General features: G+C 39.7%; 1 non-coding gene across 1 annotated transcript; it reads right to left on the bottom strand.

Moving 5' to 3' along the window:
* Positions 1 to 7,876: 7,876 nt before the first annotated feature.
* Positions 7,877 to 7,983, bottom strand: LOC113001527 (small nucleolar RNA R71). Its single transcript, XR_003266921.1, has one exon. It is a non-coding gene; the product is annotated as a small nucleolar RNA R71 (small nucleolar RNA).
* Between the last annotated feature and the right edge of the window lie 7,068 nt (positions 7,984 to 15,051).

The raw sequence follows: 15,051 nt of genomic DNA, 5'->3' as shown, positions 1-15,051 counted from the left end.
AAGGGCAGAAAACATTGATAGTCTCTGCAAGACTTTGATAGTCTTTTAAAAGTAAAGAAGACTTTGATAGTCTTGACAAAAAGACATTGAAGTCTTTGAAACGTAAAGGGCAAAAGACATTGATTGTCTTGGAAAAGTAAAGAAGACTTTGATAGTCTTGACAAAAGGACATTGAAGTCTTTGAAACGTAAAGGGCAGAAGACATTGATAGTCTCTGCAAGACAATAGACTTTGATAGTCTTGGAAAAGAAAAGAAGAATTTGATAGTATTGACAAAAGACATTGAAGTCCTTGAAATGTATAGAAGACTGTGATAGTCTTGACAAAAGACATTGAAGTCTTTGAAATGTAAAGAAGACTGTGATAGTCTGACAAAAGACATTGAAGTCTTTGAAATGTAAAAAAGACTTTGATAGTCTTGAAAATCTTTCACTAAAACGTGAACACGCTTAGCAGAGAAACAAACCCCAAATCGATCGGAACAATATACATTTTTGAAGAAAAACAATGTGACTACTAGGGAAGGAAAGCATGTAGAGAGAATTTCTCATAACCAAAAATGAGATTTAAGACATTAGCATTTTGTTTCTAAAAGAGCATTAGAAGAAACACTGGGTCCAATCCGAATAGAGGAAAACCGCTCAAGGTGTATAAAGTCTCACACAGGCAAGTGTTTCATCTTAATTCCCAACCACAGATATGTGATAGATTGACTTTGCAAGTCATTTCCCATCAAAGCAAAGATAATTTGCACAATCATCATGGATCAATAGGACTTCATAAGGTTGGATTTTGGTAGGAAATTTGGCTTTGGTTGTTCTGGCCTTTCCCTTTTTTGTTTCCTTTACTCTTTGGTTCGGTGCGGAACAAGAGCGGACACAAAGATTTGGTTTGTAACCAAATCAGGTGACCACTTTACTCATCTCCCGGATTTTAACCAAGTTACTATTGTTTTTCTCTGATATTTTTCCTTTCCGACAATTCTGCACATTGTTCAGACATTGTCTACTCCAAAGAATTTGTTTTTCTTTTCTATTTTCCTTTGCTTTTCTTCTATCTTGGATTGATTGATTCTTTTTTCTTCGTCTCTTTTTTTGTTTGCTCCTTTTTTCTTCGTTGTTTTGTTTTGTTTTTTCGTTTTGGCGAACACGTCTAAACCAAGATAATAGAAGCTAATCGATGTTTGGCTCAAAAGGCTTGCAAATGGTAGGACATAATGTATGTCAGGATATCTGCTCGGCCAGACAGCTCAGAAAGATAGGGATGCCCAAATCATTTCCATGAAATGCATATCATGATGATTAGAAATTCATGCAAAATTTAATCATAGCACATATCCATGTGGACACTCAAATATAAGGCTTTGTGGCCATGCAAACACTAAGGCTTAGGGTTCATTTCCACATTCAAACCGAACCCGTGTTTCAACTATTTCTCTTTTATCAAGTCACACAAAACATCCGAGTCCATTTTGGCATTCGGGAAAGTCTTTCATTGTTTTCACCTTTTAGGTGCACATTTCTTTTTTTTCAAAAACCTTTGTGTTTTGATCTGTGAATTTTCCAAAGAAAACTGGCAATCATTTTTTTTTTCAAAAGCATGTTAGTTTTAGTTTTTTTTTTTTTAGAAAACGTTTGTAATCTAGGCAAAGTTGTTACCTAAGATTACACTTATCAAAGGAACAAAAGGCACGTGAACAAAAAGAAACCATACACAAAATCCTTATTTTCTTTTGTTTAGTTTTCTTGTTTCGAACAAACCATCAAAATGAAATAACACGACAACATGCTGGAAGTGATAAACTAAAGACGAGTTCCATCACAATGAAATAATACATCAACATACTGGAAGTGGTAAAGTTCTATCACAATGAGATAACAAAAAAATACCGTAAGTGATAAAATAAAGGCAAGTTCCATCACAATGAGATAATAAACAAATACTAAAAGTGATAAAAACAAAATAAAGACGAGTTCACAATTTTGAACAATCTCGGCCAAATGACCCAACCTCCTCAAAGGAAGAAGGCCATCACATCGCCCATGTCATCGTCTTCCTGAGCTCCATCTTCATCCCCGGGGGTCCCTGTGGGTCTTGCCCCTGCCTGAGAATTGGGGCCTATCTCCAGGCCAGGAAACTGTGGCCCTGAACTGCTATAGAGTAGGCCATGAGTAAAGGCTGGGATCCTGGCTTTGCTGATGCAGGTTGTATCGATAAAAGCTCTCATTCAGCTACATCTGACCCCTATGATTAGCCACCTGTTGGTCAGCCACATGCTGCATATAGAGTTCCATCCTCTGCATGTGAGCAGGGATGGATTCTAGGGATGGTGGCTGCTGTAGAGGGGTCAATGATGCATCTGCGGCTGGCTGCTGATGGTCCTGCCCCTGCTGCTGTGCCTGCCTTGGCATACAATACTTTTCTATGAAGGTTCTATTAATGGGAGGCCGGATAAGCTTTATGGAGGTAACTGGCACCCCATAGAATTGGCAGAGACCCATGATCAAGGTCGGAAACCCTAGTGCTATGTTGGGCTTTTTTGGGTCCACTGGATGCCTGGGAGGTGTGATCCCTGTAAATTGGTAAATGGCATCCGAGATTAGCTGGGCCACATTAATACTAACTGTAACATCCTAGAAATTTCTACCCGGAATTTTTGGGAAACGATGTATTTTGAATGATTATATATATATATATATAAGTATTATTCAGTGTATATGCATATATGTTCTTGGTAGAAGTAGGGATAGTGGGGGCAAGATACGCGGGTTAGGCTAATTAAGGAAGAGAAGTCCATAACTGGGAGGTTATGGGTTAATTCTTAATTAATTAGTCTAAATATCATCGTTTTGCGTGCGACTTAAAATTTGACAAAACCAACCTCTGAACCACGCTCGGGGTTTTATTCTGAGCGTTTTGATATATATATATATATATATATATATATATATATATATATATATATATATATATATATATATATATATATATATATATAGATTACTTTCGAAAACTGGCCCCGACGGACGCAGAGAAACACGAAGAACTGGAACCAGAGAAACGACACGCAAACCGAGGCAGGATTTTAGCGTTTCAAAGGTCAGATTTTTCTCACTTTTTGTGGCTGAGTATGGGTCACAATCAAAAGAGAAAGTGGGCCCTTTTTGCTCCACTCAAATGGAGACATGTGGCATAGTTTATAATAAAATAATAAGAAATGAGGAAAAAGCCTTTTTAAAAATTAAAAAGCAACTCTCTCTCTCTCCTCACTCATCCCCACATTTTTCAGAAGCCTTTTCCTCTCTCTCTCACGTTGCCATTCTCTTCTCCTTCATTCTCCATTGAAGCTCCAAACAAAGCTCCAACCTTTGGTGCCCATTTCTGCTCCAAATCGCGAAAGGAGGGCATTTTCGGAGTCGTGAAGTGCGTGTCTACGAGTGGGACTTCGAAATTTCAGGTTTGGGTGGACTTCTTTCTCTCTTGATTTTCGTGGGTATGGGGTTTTGGGAGATATGATGGGTAGTCTTGCTAGTTTTCTGCTTCATGATGATTATTTGTGAAGGAACTTGTTGAAAACATGTTGAACTTGCCATGTTTGGATGAGTTAAGCTTACCCATTCAGTTTTAGGGTTTTTATGATGATGCTTGTGATGTTTATGTGCTGAAATTGCTTATGGAAAACTGTTAGAGATGAAGGGTGGAATTAACCTAGGGTTACAAAGGGAGAATGTGGTGTTATGAGTGGAGAAAGAGTGAGGCTTTGAGAGTTGGAAGGTAAAATCTGAATTCTGTGGTAAATGGAGGTTAAAGTGAGTTAATCCTAGCTTGAAATGTCATTTAGGACTTATGAGAAAGCTTGGACTGTGCTAGAGAGAAAAACAAATGACCAAAGTGAACCAAGAGCCATTTCTAGGGCAAAATTGAGTGTTGAGGAGTCAAATTTTGATTCGGAGGAATTTTAGGTGTAAATCCAGTTTGAGAAAGTTTAGATTGATGTTATAGACTTGTTTGAGGTGAGAGTTTGCTTCAAATTTGTCCCATTCTCAATTTGACTTCTCAAGCCTAGAAAATCCATTAAATTGGGGGGTTTTGGACACCTAGTTTTTTTGTTGCTGTGGTTTGAAGCTTGACTTTGGTTTAGACATGATTGATACATGATTTGGGACTTGTAGGATTTGATTTGGGCAAGATTGGATGAGGGGAAGTGTGGTTTTCGAAATCTGCACTTCGTGCAGATTTTTGCTGTGAAATTGTGCAGCAGGATTTTGCACAAGTGCAGAAAAATGCTATGTATTTGCTGGTTGTGGAAAGAGTAATGTAGAATGAATTCTGGATGTTTGCTAGTAGATCCCAACGGTCAAAATGTGGGTTTATGTACTAGAGACTTCCAGTAAAATTTTCGAGTCGATCCAACGGTTAACGAATTGGAACGAAGGAAATGTTTCTGGGGTATTTGTATGTGAAAAGCTGTGATTTTGGGTGGTGTTTTGGGCAGACTTTTCTGCCTTTGCCCTGTCTTGCTTGGCTGTGATAGCTTGTGCTGTTTGAATGTTGTATTACTTTGATGTTGGGGAAGCTTGGGAGGATTGATGGGGACCCAGTGTTGAGAGAAACGAGGATATGGGCTACGTGGGAGTACGTGAGCTCAGTTGGAGGTGGGCAACAGGGGATGGTGGGTTTATGCGCGCTTTGTGGATGTGGAAAACTTGTTGTGCACCATCGCCCGACCGCCACCTAGTACCACATGTGATGGGTACCCCGTAATCGTACAAGCTCGAGATGAGGAAGTGTAGAAGGGTGGAACTTCCTGCTTTTATTCGTTGACCACAGAGTGGTACCTGGAGATATGTCGCGGGGGTCAGGAGACCTTGGGGACGTCAGGTGGGGTGCTATTGCCCAAAACCAAGCTTGACCAATCCTGACCCAACCCGGGCATAGTCAGTCAGTGAGAACCTGTGATGTACCTAAACAGGCGAGCTCCTGGCAGTCAACAGATAAAAGGAACAAAGACCACAAAGCAAGGAGGCTTGTGGTGGCTGGCCAGCTGTGAATCTTGTGTGATATATGGGTTATGACCTCTGGTAATCGATTACCAAGGGTGGGTAATCGAATACAAGGCTTAAAAATGAAGACAGGAGGCTAAGATGGTCTCTGGTAATCGATTACCAAGGGGGTGTAATCGATTACCAGGCTTGAAAACGAGGTCAGGAAGCCATGAGGGCTTCTGGTAATCGATTACCAAGGGGGTGTAATCGATTACCAGGCTTAGAATTGAAGGCAGCAGGTTGTAGAGGCCTCTGGTAATCGATTACCAGTCTGTGTAATCGATTACACAGAGGAATGGGTCACTGGTAATCGATTACAAGGTATGTGTAATCGATTACACAGTGCCTCTTTCAGGTTTTCATGTCCTGAAGCTGTGTGATTCGAGTTTGGCCTCTGGTAATCGATTACCAAGGCTGTGTAATCGATTACCAGAGATGAAAAGCCTTGAGATACCCCTTTCACTTGCATGTAATGGTTATGAGAAGCATTGTGTTGCGGCATAGTTAGATTCTTATGAAAGAGTCTACCCCTTTCTTTTCTTTCTTGTAGATCGTGATGGCGGCGCAGCTAATCCATGATCGAGTAGAGATGGAGTGCCTAGAGGGAGCCTGGGTGACCCTCGAAGGCAACATGAGGTGCCGATTTTGGGGCACTATTCGATTTACGGCGACTTCTTTGGTGCATCCAGATGAACCCGTGCGCACGCTTCAGCGCACTGTGGAGTGGATACTACCCACGCCTACACCATACCGTCTAGTGGAGCCAGTCCAAGTGATCGAGGTGACGTCATCCGAGGAAGACCCAGAGGAGGATCTCGAGGAGCTACCTCCCGAGCCTGCTGTGGATGCTCTTGACTTTCTAGAGGGTGATGAGGACCCACTTCCAGAGGTGGATTCTCCCGAGGACGTCATGTCGGCATCCGAGGCAGACTCTACGGAGGATAGTGGCCCGAGAGAGATGGCGGCCAGTGGAGGCTCTTCATCATAGTGGACAGCTCTTCGAACTAGTTTTATATACTTTCTGAGGGTGGGTGTATCTAGGATTGACTGTTAGGTTTACTCTTTTGTTTTTGTATGGGTAGACCTGATGTATAGGAATTTGATGATTGTATACATGTGGCTGAAGCCACCACTGTGGACACCTTTGCTCTGGATGACACTATGTATTTTTGTAAAACTCCCATATTTTGGACAACTTTAAATGATGAATGTATTTATGATCAATCCTTTTATTTGAGAAGCAAGCATTTGCAACTTTATTTGTAAAAGAGTTTATCGACCGTATTTTATTCTTTTATTTTCACATGACAACCTAAAGTAATGGCTGGTACATTCTTCCTTTTGAAACAGCAAATTAGTTTAGAGATTATGAGCGGTAAGAAAGAAATGACTCCGAATAGAGTTGTGAACTGGCCATTCAGGACTCTATAGTGAGGATTTTCCTTCTAAACCTTGTTTTGGTGAAAAGAGAAAGAAATGAAAAAGAAAAAGGAAGAAAAAAAAATTTACCATGGTTTTTGTTAATTAAATCATTACTATTAAACCAGTCATTATTTTGGGGACGCCACACTAACCTGAGTCAAGATGGCATAGACCAAGGGAGGATCAGAATTATGATCGCTGGGGAGGATATTGCTGAGAAACAACGTCATCTAGATCTGTGTCAGGGTGGTCATGCTAGTGCGCACGATCCGCACCCGTCTCCCTGTCACACTTCGGGTGAAGTTCTGCCTCGGAACACACAGCAGTTGACCGATGGTCTCTTCATCAAAACCCGAAGCCCGACTCCTCCTCTCACTGAATTTGCAATGGTGCCCCTCTTCTAGGACCAACGGATGCCCTAAGAATTTATTAATGGCATCTTATTCAAAGGGGATCCATTGTCCTCGTACCCAGGAGCACTTATCCCTGACTCCCTCCTCTGTGGGCCATGCATTGGTGTAGAACTCCATGACTATTTCTGGATCATATTTAGCCATGGGCCCCGCAAGTTGAGTCCACTACCTCCTGGCAATTTCCTCCTGGAACTTAGTGTACTCTCCATCTCTCAACTGGACCCTTCTCTCCTTAAGGAAAGACCAACTCTTGATTGCTTCAAAATGGCATTGGTGTTCCTCACTTTGGAACAGGTGTCTGTCAAATTCCATATCCGCTTGTGGGGCCGCACTGGACCCTTCTCTAGTGGCCTCCTTCCTTGCCCTCTTAGAGAGAAGCTTCTTTGGAGCCATCACCTATAAAGACACACCCATAAAAATTAGTTTGCACGAAACGTACAACTATCATTTCATTTATCTTTAACAAGCAAAAGCCAAACAATTTTGAATAGTGCATATTTCTTTTTTTACCAAATGCAAGTGTCACTATGAAATTAGAAAACAATCATACATCGGTGCATATGTTATTTTATTATGTATATTTTTTGAAAAGCATTTTAGCTACCTAGATGCAAGGTGCCTATCATAGTGTAGCAAGCTCAAACATTAGTCTAAATCCAAACAATCACTCTCACACACTTATGTAATTCATACTTTTTGCATCCAAGACAAAGTTTAGATTTTTATGCCTAACTCATTCTCTTGGCATTTCAATCTAACAACCTAAGTTGTTCACACCTTCCAAATGATAGTTGTACATGCACAAACTCATTTCACAATTCAAATTTCACAATAACACATGCAATGGTCATTGAGCCATTTCATCGAATAGTTGGAGGGCGCAGGTTCAAGCATGTAAAAATGAGGAATGGAGAATAATATAACATGCCAGATTTCTGAAAAGGCGCACCTTCCCTACATCTAGGAGGGTGCACCTTCCCTACATCTAGGACCACTACCATCAGAAAAGGCATTTCAGGCATCAGGCAACTTAGTGGAGAAAGCTTGTATGAGTACTGGGAAAGATTCAAGAAATTGTGTGCAAGCTACCCTCACCACCAGATTTTTGAGCAACTCCTTCTTCAATATTTCTATGAGGGACTTAGCAACATGGAGAGGAGTATGATTGATGCTGCCAGTGGTGGAGCTCTTGGTGATATGACCCCTGCTGAGGCTAGGAATTTGATTAAGAAGATGGCTTCCAACTCCCAACAATTTAGTGCAAGAAATGATGCTATTGTTCTTAGAGGAGTCCATGAGGTGGCCTTGGATTCATCTTCATCTACTGAAAATAAAAAGCTTGAAGGAAAACTTGATGCCTTGGTCAACCTAGTAACTCAGCTTGCCATGAATCAGAAATCTACACCTGCTGTAACAGTCAGTGGTCTATGTTCTTCTGCAGATCACCATTCAGATCTTTGTCCTTCTTTGCAGCAATCTGAAGTCAATGAGCAACCTGAAGCTTATGCTACAAACATTAATAATAGACTTCCTCAGCAGCAAAACCAACAACAGCAGAATCATTATGACCTTTCAAGCAATAGATACAATCCGGGTTGGAGGAATCATCCAAATCTGAGATGGACAAGTCCTCCACAACAACAACAATCTATACCTCCTTTCCAGAATGCTGCTGGTCCTAGCAAGCCATATGTTCCTCCTCCAATGCAGCAATAGCAGCAACAGTCACAACAAAGACAACTAGCAACTGAGACCCCTCCTCAACCTTCCGTAGAAGAGTTAGTGAGGCAAATGACAATCCAGAATATGCAATTTTAGCAAGAGATAAGAGCCTCCATTTAGAGTCTGACAAATCAGATGGGGCAGATGGCTACTCAGATGAATCAAGCTTAGTCCCAAAATTCTGACAAATTGCCTTCACAAACTGTGCAGAATCCGAAAAATGTGAGTGCCATCACCTTGAGGTCTGGCAACCAAATTCAAGTGCCTCCACAAGTAGCAGCACATGCACCTGAACCTGTCAAGCTTCATTCTACACCTGAAAAAGAGGATGAGATAGTTGCACAAAAGAGAAAGCTTCTTAACAAAAATTTTCATGCAGGTGGACCTTCTTCTAGTAATTCTGACTTACAGCAGCCTCTTATCCCTCTTCCATTCCCACCTAGAGCAATTCCAAACAAAAAAATGGAAGAAGTGGAAAAGGAGATCTTGGAGACCTTCAGGAAAGTAGAGGTGAACATACCTTTGCTAGATGCCATCAAGCAGATTCCAAGATACACCAAGTTTCTAAAGGAGTTGTGCACCCACAAAAGGAAGCTCAAAGGCAATGAAAGGATTAGCATGGGCAGAAATGTGTTAGCATTGATAGGTAAATATGTTCCTCACATTCCTGAGAAATGTAAGGACCCAGGTACTTTTTGTATACCTTGCATTATTGGGAACAATAAATTTGAGAATGCCATGCTAGATCTAGGAGCATCAGTTAGTGTCATGCCTCTGTCCATTTTCAATTCTTTATCTCTTGGACCTTTGCAATCTACAGATGTAGTGATTCATTTGGCAAATAGAAGTGTTGCTTACCCCGCAGGTTTCATAGAGGATGTGCTGGTTCGGGTTGGTGAACTTATTTTTCCTGTTGATTTTTATGTTCTTAATATGGAAGAGGGATTTTCCCATGGTTCAATTCCAATTATTTTAGGCAGGCCATTTATGAAAACAGCCCGAAGATAGATGTTTATGCTGGCACATTGTCTATGGAATTTGGTGATATTGTTGTTCATTTTAACATTCTTAATGCCATGAAACATCCATCTGAGGATCACTATATTTTTTGTGCTGAGATAATTGATCAGATTGTTGATAATTATATGTTTGATTTTGATTCTGGTAGGAAACATCCATTTTTATCTGATATGCATACTTGTCATTCCTTATGCATTGAATCTGAATCTGAGTTTGAATTTGATCCCGTGTCTGATTTTTATGCTGAGAATGAATCTGAATTTGAATCTGGTTCTGATTTTCTAGGTGTTGTACCTCTTGATGTTGATTTTTTAGAGTCAGAATGCACTAACCATGTTGCAGGAAGTACATCTATTTCTGACTTGCTTTATGAGGTAGAAGCTAAAGAACCTTCTTCTTCTCCTACCATGGTTCCTCCCACTGTTCAGCCACCACCCACACTAGAGTTGAAGCCCTTACCAGCAACCCTAAAATATTCTTACTTGGAGGACAAGGAAAAATCTCTAGTGATCATCTCTGCCTCCCTTGATGCTAAGCAAGAGGAGAAGTTGTTGCTAGTTTTCAAGAAGCACAAGAAAGCCATTGGATGGACTTTAGCAGACATTCCTGGTATTAGCCCATCTACCTACATGCATAGGATACTTTTAGAGGATGGAGCTAAGCCAGTGAGGCAGCCATAGCGGCGACTGAACCCCGTCATTCTAGATGTGGTGAAAAAGGAAGTGACCAAGCTTTTAGAAGCTGGAATCATCTACCCCATTTCTGACAGTCAGTGGGTGAGTCCAATCCAAGTGGTTCCTAAGAAGACAGGCCTCACAGTGATCAAGAATGAAAATGATGAGTTTATCCTCACAAGAGTGCAGAACAGCTGGCGAGTCTGCTTTGATTATAGGAGCCTGAACCAGGTAACCAGAAAAGATCATTTTCCCCCATTCATTGATCAAATGCTTGAGCGCTTGGCAGGTAAATCTCATTACTATTTTCTTGATTTTTTTTCTGGTTATTTACAAATTCATATTGCTCCTGAGGATCAAGAAAAGACCACATTCACCTGTCCCTTTGGCACTTTTGCCTATAGGAGAATGCCCTTTGGCCTATGCAACGCCTCTAGTACCTTCCAGCGGTGTATGCTTAGCATTTTCAGTGATTTTTTAGAGACTTGCATAGAGGTGTTTATGGATGATTTTACTGTTTATGGATCCTCTTTTGATACATGTTTGGATAGTCTAGATAGAGTTCTTAGTAGATGCATTGAAACAAACCTTGTGCTGAATTTTGAAAAATGTCACTTCATGGTAGAACAGGGTATAGTTTTAGGGCATATCATTTCCAGTAGGGGCATAGAGGTAGACCCTGCAAAAATAGATGTTATTTCACAATTTCCTTACCCTTCTTGCATGCGAGAGGTTCGTTCTTTTCTTGGTCATGTAGGGTTTTATAGGCGCTTTATCAAGGATTTTAGCAAAGTGGCCCTTCCACTATCCAATATGCTGCAAAAGGAGGTGGAGTTTGATTTTGTTGACCAACGCAAAGAGGCTTTTGATTGCCTCAAGCGTACGATGACTACCACCCCTATCATTCAGGCACCTGATTGGACAGCCTCATTTGAGCTAATGTGCAATACATCCAATTACGCATTGGGGGTTGTCCTTGCTCAAAAGATCTCCTTACTTCACCTTACTTCTTTTCCGCCATGACTTAGGAAGTTTTCTTTCTTCTGTCTCCTTCTTTACTTTTATTGCACTTGTCCAAATTTTATTGATTTCTTTGATTGTTCTTGATCTTATGATTGTACTACATTGAGGACAATGTGTTGTTTAAGTGTGAGGGGGGAGAAGATTGTTCTTTAATTTTGTTGGGTATTGTAGTTTAATTTTATTAGGTTTTCTAGTTTAAGTTTGTTAGGTTCTAGGTTAATTTTGTTATTTTGGTTTTATGTTTGTGTACAACATTGCATGTTCCTCTTTGAATTTTGGGTTATGTACAGGTAATGGGTAATTGTTTTTGAAATAGGAGTTTCTTGGCATTTTGTGAATTGAAACCCTTGTTTTTCTCTACATGTCAAGTTAGTTTTGAAGGTTCGAATTGAAAGTGATAGATTTACCCTTGGTGAGAATTTGAGCCATCATCATCTATTTTATTCAATGTGTTTTGCCCCATTGATTGCTTGCACAATAGCCTTGGCTTGACTCTTGTGGATACTTCTTGCTTCACATGCATGTTGGGAGATAATTTAGGCATTTTATTCTTATAAGCCTCTAGCCAAATGAGCCTACCCTGAATTAATTCCTTTGATAGCCCTTTGAGCCTATGTTACCATTTCTTTGTTTTGAGCTCATTAAGGAATTTTGGAGCTTTGGAATTGTTTTGGGAATAAGTGTGAGGAGGGGGGGGGGGGGATGGGGGGTACGTTTCATTGGATGATATGTTTTTGTTGGCCATGCTTGATGAGGTATTTTGGCCATGCTTGATGTATATACATATATTGCCCAATCGTTGCTTTATTTTTCAAATGCTTTCAATTGCTACTGTTCATGTTCAAAAAAAATTAAAAAAATTAAAAATAAAAAATAAAAAAGAAAAAAAATAGAAAAAGAATGAAGTTGAATAAATAAGGTCTTGGTTTGAAGACTTGGATTGGTTTAAGGACTTGGTTGATTTTGTTTTGGGTTTACTTTTTAATTTAGGTTTTGGGGTTTACTACTTTTTCTTACTTCCCACTTATTCCCCATTGCTCCTCTATTCCTTTGGGTTTTAGATACTATCCCATACTTCATCTACCTTGTCCTTGGCCCCATTACAACCTTAAAAGACCTTTTGATCTTCATGTGCATGTGTTTGTGATGTGGTTGTCAATTTTAGAGTCTTGCCAAGTCTATGTGGTGTTTGTTTTCATGGGTGCTTTGAGAGTAAACAGTAGCCTAGACACTTGAGAGATAGAGTGCATATCTTGTGAGGCTTTATCACTTTTCATTCTTGAGCTGATTGACTATATTGCCATGTTTGAGATGCTTGGATGATTTTCATGACGTCCTTGATTCTTTAACTCTTTACATGTTGGATGTTACCCATTCTTTTCATTCCTTGAGATTCATTGAGAAATATGTAATTCTTGTTGTGTCTGTTTCTCTTTAATGTCTCTGGATTTGTCCCATGCTTTGTTTTTTATTTATTTTGCCCAGGAGTGCAAAAAGCTAAGTGTGACGGGATTTGATGTGTCATCATTTTCTCCTATTTCTTAACCCTTTTTGTCACCATTTTAATTTCTAATTAACCTTAATTATCAAATTAATTATGCAGTTTTATCATTTGGGCCTATTGGACTAATTTTGTGTTTTTAATTTAATTTTAGGAGAATTATAAGCAATTGGGCTTGGACTTTAAGAGAGCAGACAATTTTATCAAATCTTATCTTATTTAGATCAAATTTTATCTTATCTAGATTTTATCTAATCTAGATATTATTTCATCTAGATCTTATCTTATCTTATCTTATTTGGATTTTATTTTATCAAATCTTATCTTATCTTGTCTAGATTTTATTTTATTTATGGGCTTGGACTTAAAACAAATTAGTAAGCTTTGGGGCTGAAAATATATAACAGCACCAAGGCTCTAGTTTGAGGACCCTCTCTCTCCTTTTTCGTTTTTAGTTTTAGGCTTCTCTTATTCTTTTAGACATTTTTTCATTTTGGAAGAATAATTCTAGTTTTCTTCGTTTTCTATTGATTAATGGAAGGCTAAGTCTCCAGCGTTGTTTTCTCTTGAGGATCAAGCACAACTCTTTTTGAGGTTCTATTATTACTATTAAATTATGATCAGTTTTTCCTCTTCAACAATTACTCTGTATTTAATGCTATTAATCCATGCATGCTTAGTGCTTGATTAATTGTCTCTGCGCTTAATTTACGTTCATGCTTAATGACCGTTCATGATTAATTGGTGTAGGTGTTGCTTAATCACATAATGAATGCCTTATGTTAAATTTCGCTTAGTAATTTAATTTAGGGTTGGATTAAGTGGTTGAACTGATAAAGGATAAATTCTCGTAACCTAGGATAAGAGACTTGCTTGTGAATCAAGGGGAAGCAACATGTTTTAATTCTGATATTTTCTAATTCAAATTTACTTGCTGTTTAATTTACAAAAACAAAATACCCCCCCCCCCCAATTCGTTACTGTTTTATTACTATCTGTTACGTTTGGTTCACCATTTCTCGTTAGGAGACGACCTAGGATCACTTCCTAGATATTGCATTTTTAATGTTTATTTGATTCGGGTACGGCCTCGATCACCCGTTGATCGAGCCAAATGGCTCCAAATTCAGTGGGCAATATTTAGAGTGTATGTTCTTAAGGACAATAAGGAGTAAAAGACATAACATGGGTGGTTGAGACGTAAATCATTAACCCACATTTATTAATGTTGCGATTATGGTTTACAAAAGATTTAAAGACTTGGAGATCCCAATGAGTCCTTGGGGAAAGGTCATGTGTTAAGCCTTTTAGCTGCCCTAGGCATTATGCATAATATCGCTTGATGATATCGGAGTTCACAAGTGAAGGCAATTCTTCATCATCCATTCTTGCAAGCAACAATGCTCATCCCAAAATAGCCTTCTTCACAACAAAGGGTCCTTCATAATTCGGAGCCCATTTCCCTCTGTGGTCCTTTTGAGCCTGTGATACTTTCTTTAAGACAAGATCTGTCTCGCTAAACTTGCATGGGCGCACCTTCTTGTCAAAAGCATTCTTCACTCAGATTTAATACAATTGTCCATGGCTCATGGCAACTAACCTCTTACCTTCTATAAGATTCAACTGATCAAAGCGAGTTAGGGCCCATTTTGATTCTACCAACCCCGATTCGGCTAGAAATCTCAAAGAAGGAACCTCTACCTCAAACAGGAGCACAACCTCCATCCCGTACACCAAAGAGAAAGGGGTTGTTCTAGTCGATGTGCGCATCAAAGTTTGATAACCATGCAATACAAAGGGGAGCATCTCGTGCCAATCCTTGTATGACACGGTCATCTTCTGAACTATTTTCTTGATATTCTTATTAGTGGTATTGGATCTTGAAATCCTCACACATTTCCTTCATCATCTTGTTGTTCAGATTGGTGGCATTATCGGTGATAATTTTCCTGGGCAACCTATACCGGGAAATTACCTCCTCTTTGATAAACCTAATCACCACACTCCTAGTCACACTAGTGATGAAGTTGCTTCGACCCATTTGGTGAAGTAGTCAATGGCGAGTAAGATGAAGCGATGACCATTTGAAGCCTTGGCTCAATAGCTCCAACCACGTCTATACCCCACATAGAGAATGGCCAAGGTGCTGCCAAGACGTTCAAAGGTCTGGCACTTGTGGCATTTCCTCACATGGATGCAATAATCATTCTCCACAGTGAGCCAGTAATACC

Source organism: Glycine max, chromosome 4 (assembly GCF_000004515.6).
Source record: "Glycine max cultivar Williams 82 chromosome 4, Glycine_max_v4.0, whole genome shotgun sequence".
NCBI classification, from domain to species: domain Eukaryota; kingdom Viridiplantae; phylum Streptophyta; class Magnoliopsida; order Fabales; family Fabaceae; genus Glycine; species Glycine max.
Note: the sequence above shows the minus strand (reverse complement) of the source record. Positions and strands in the feature narration are given on the sequence as shown.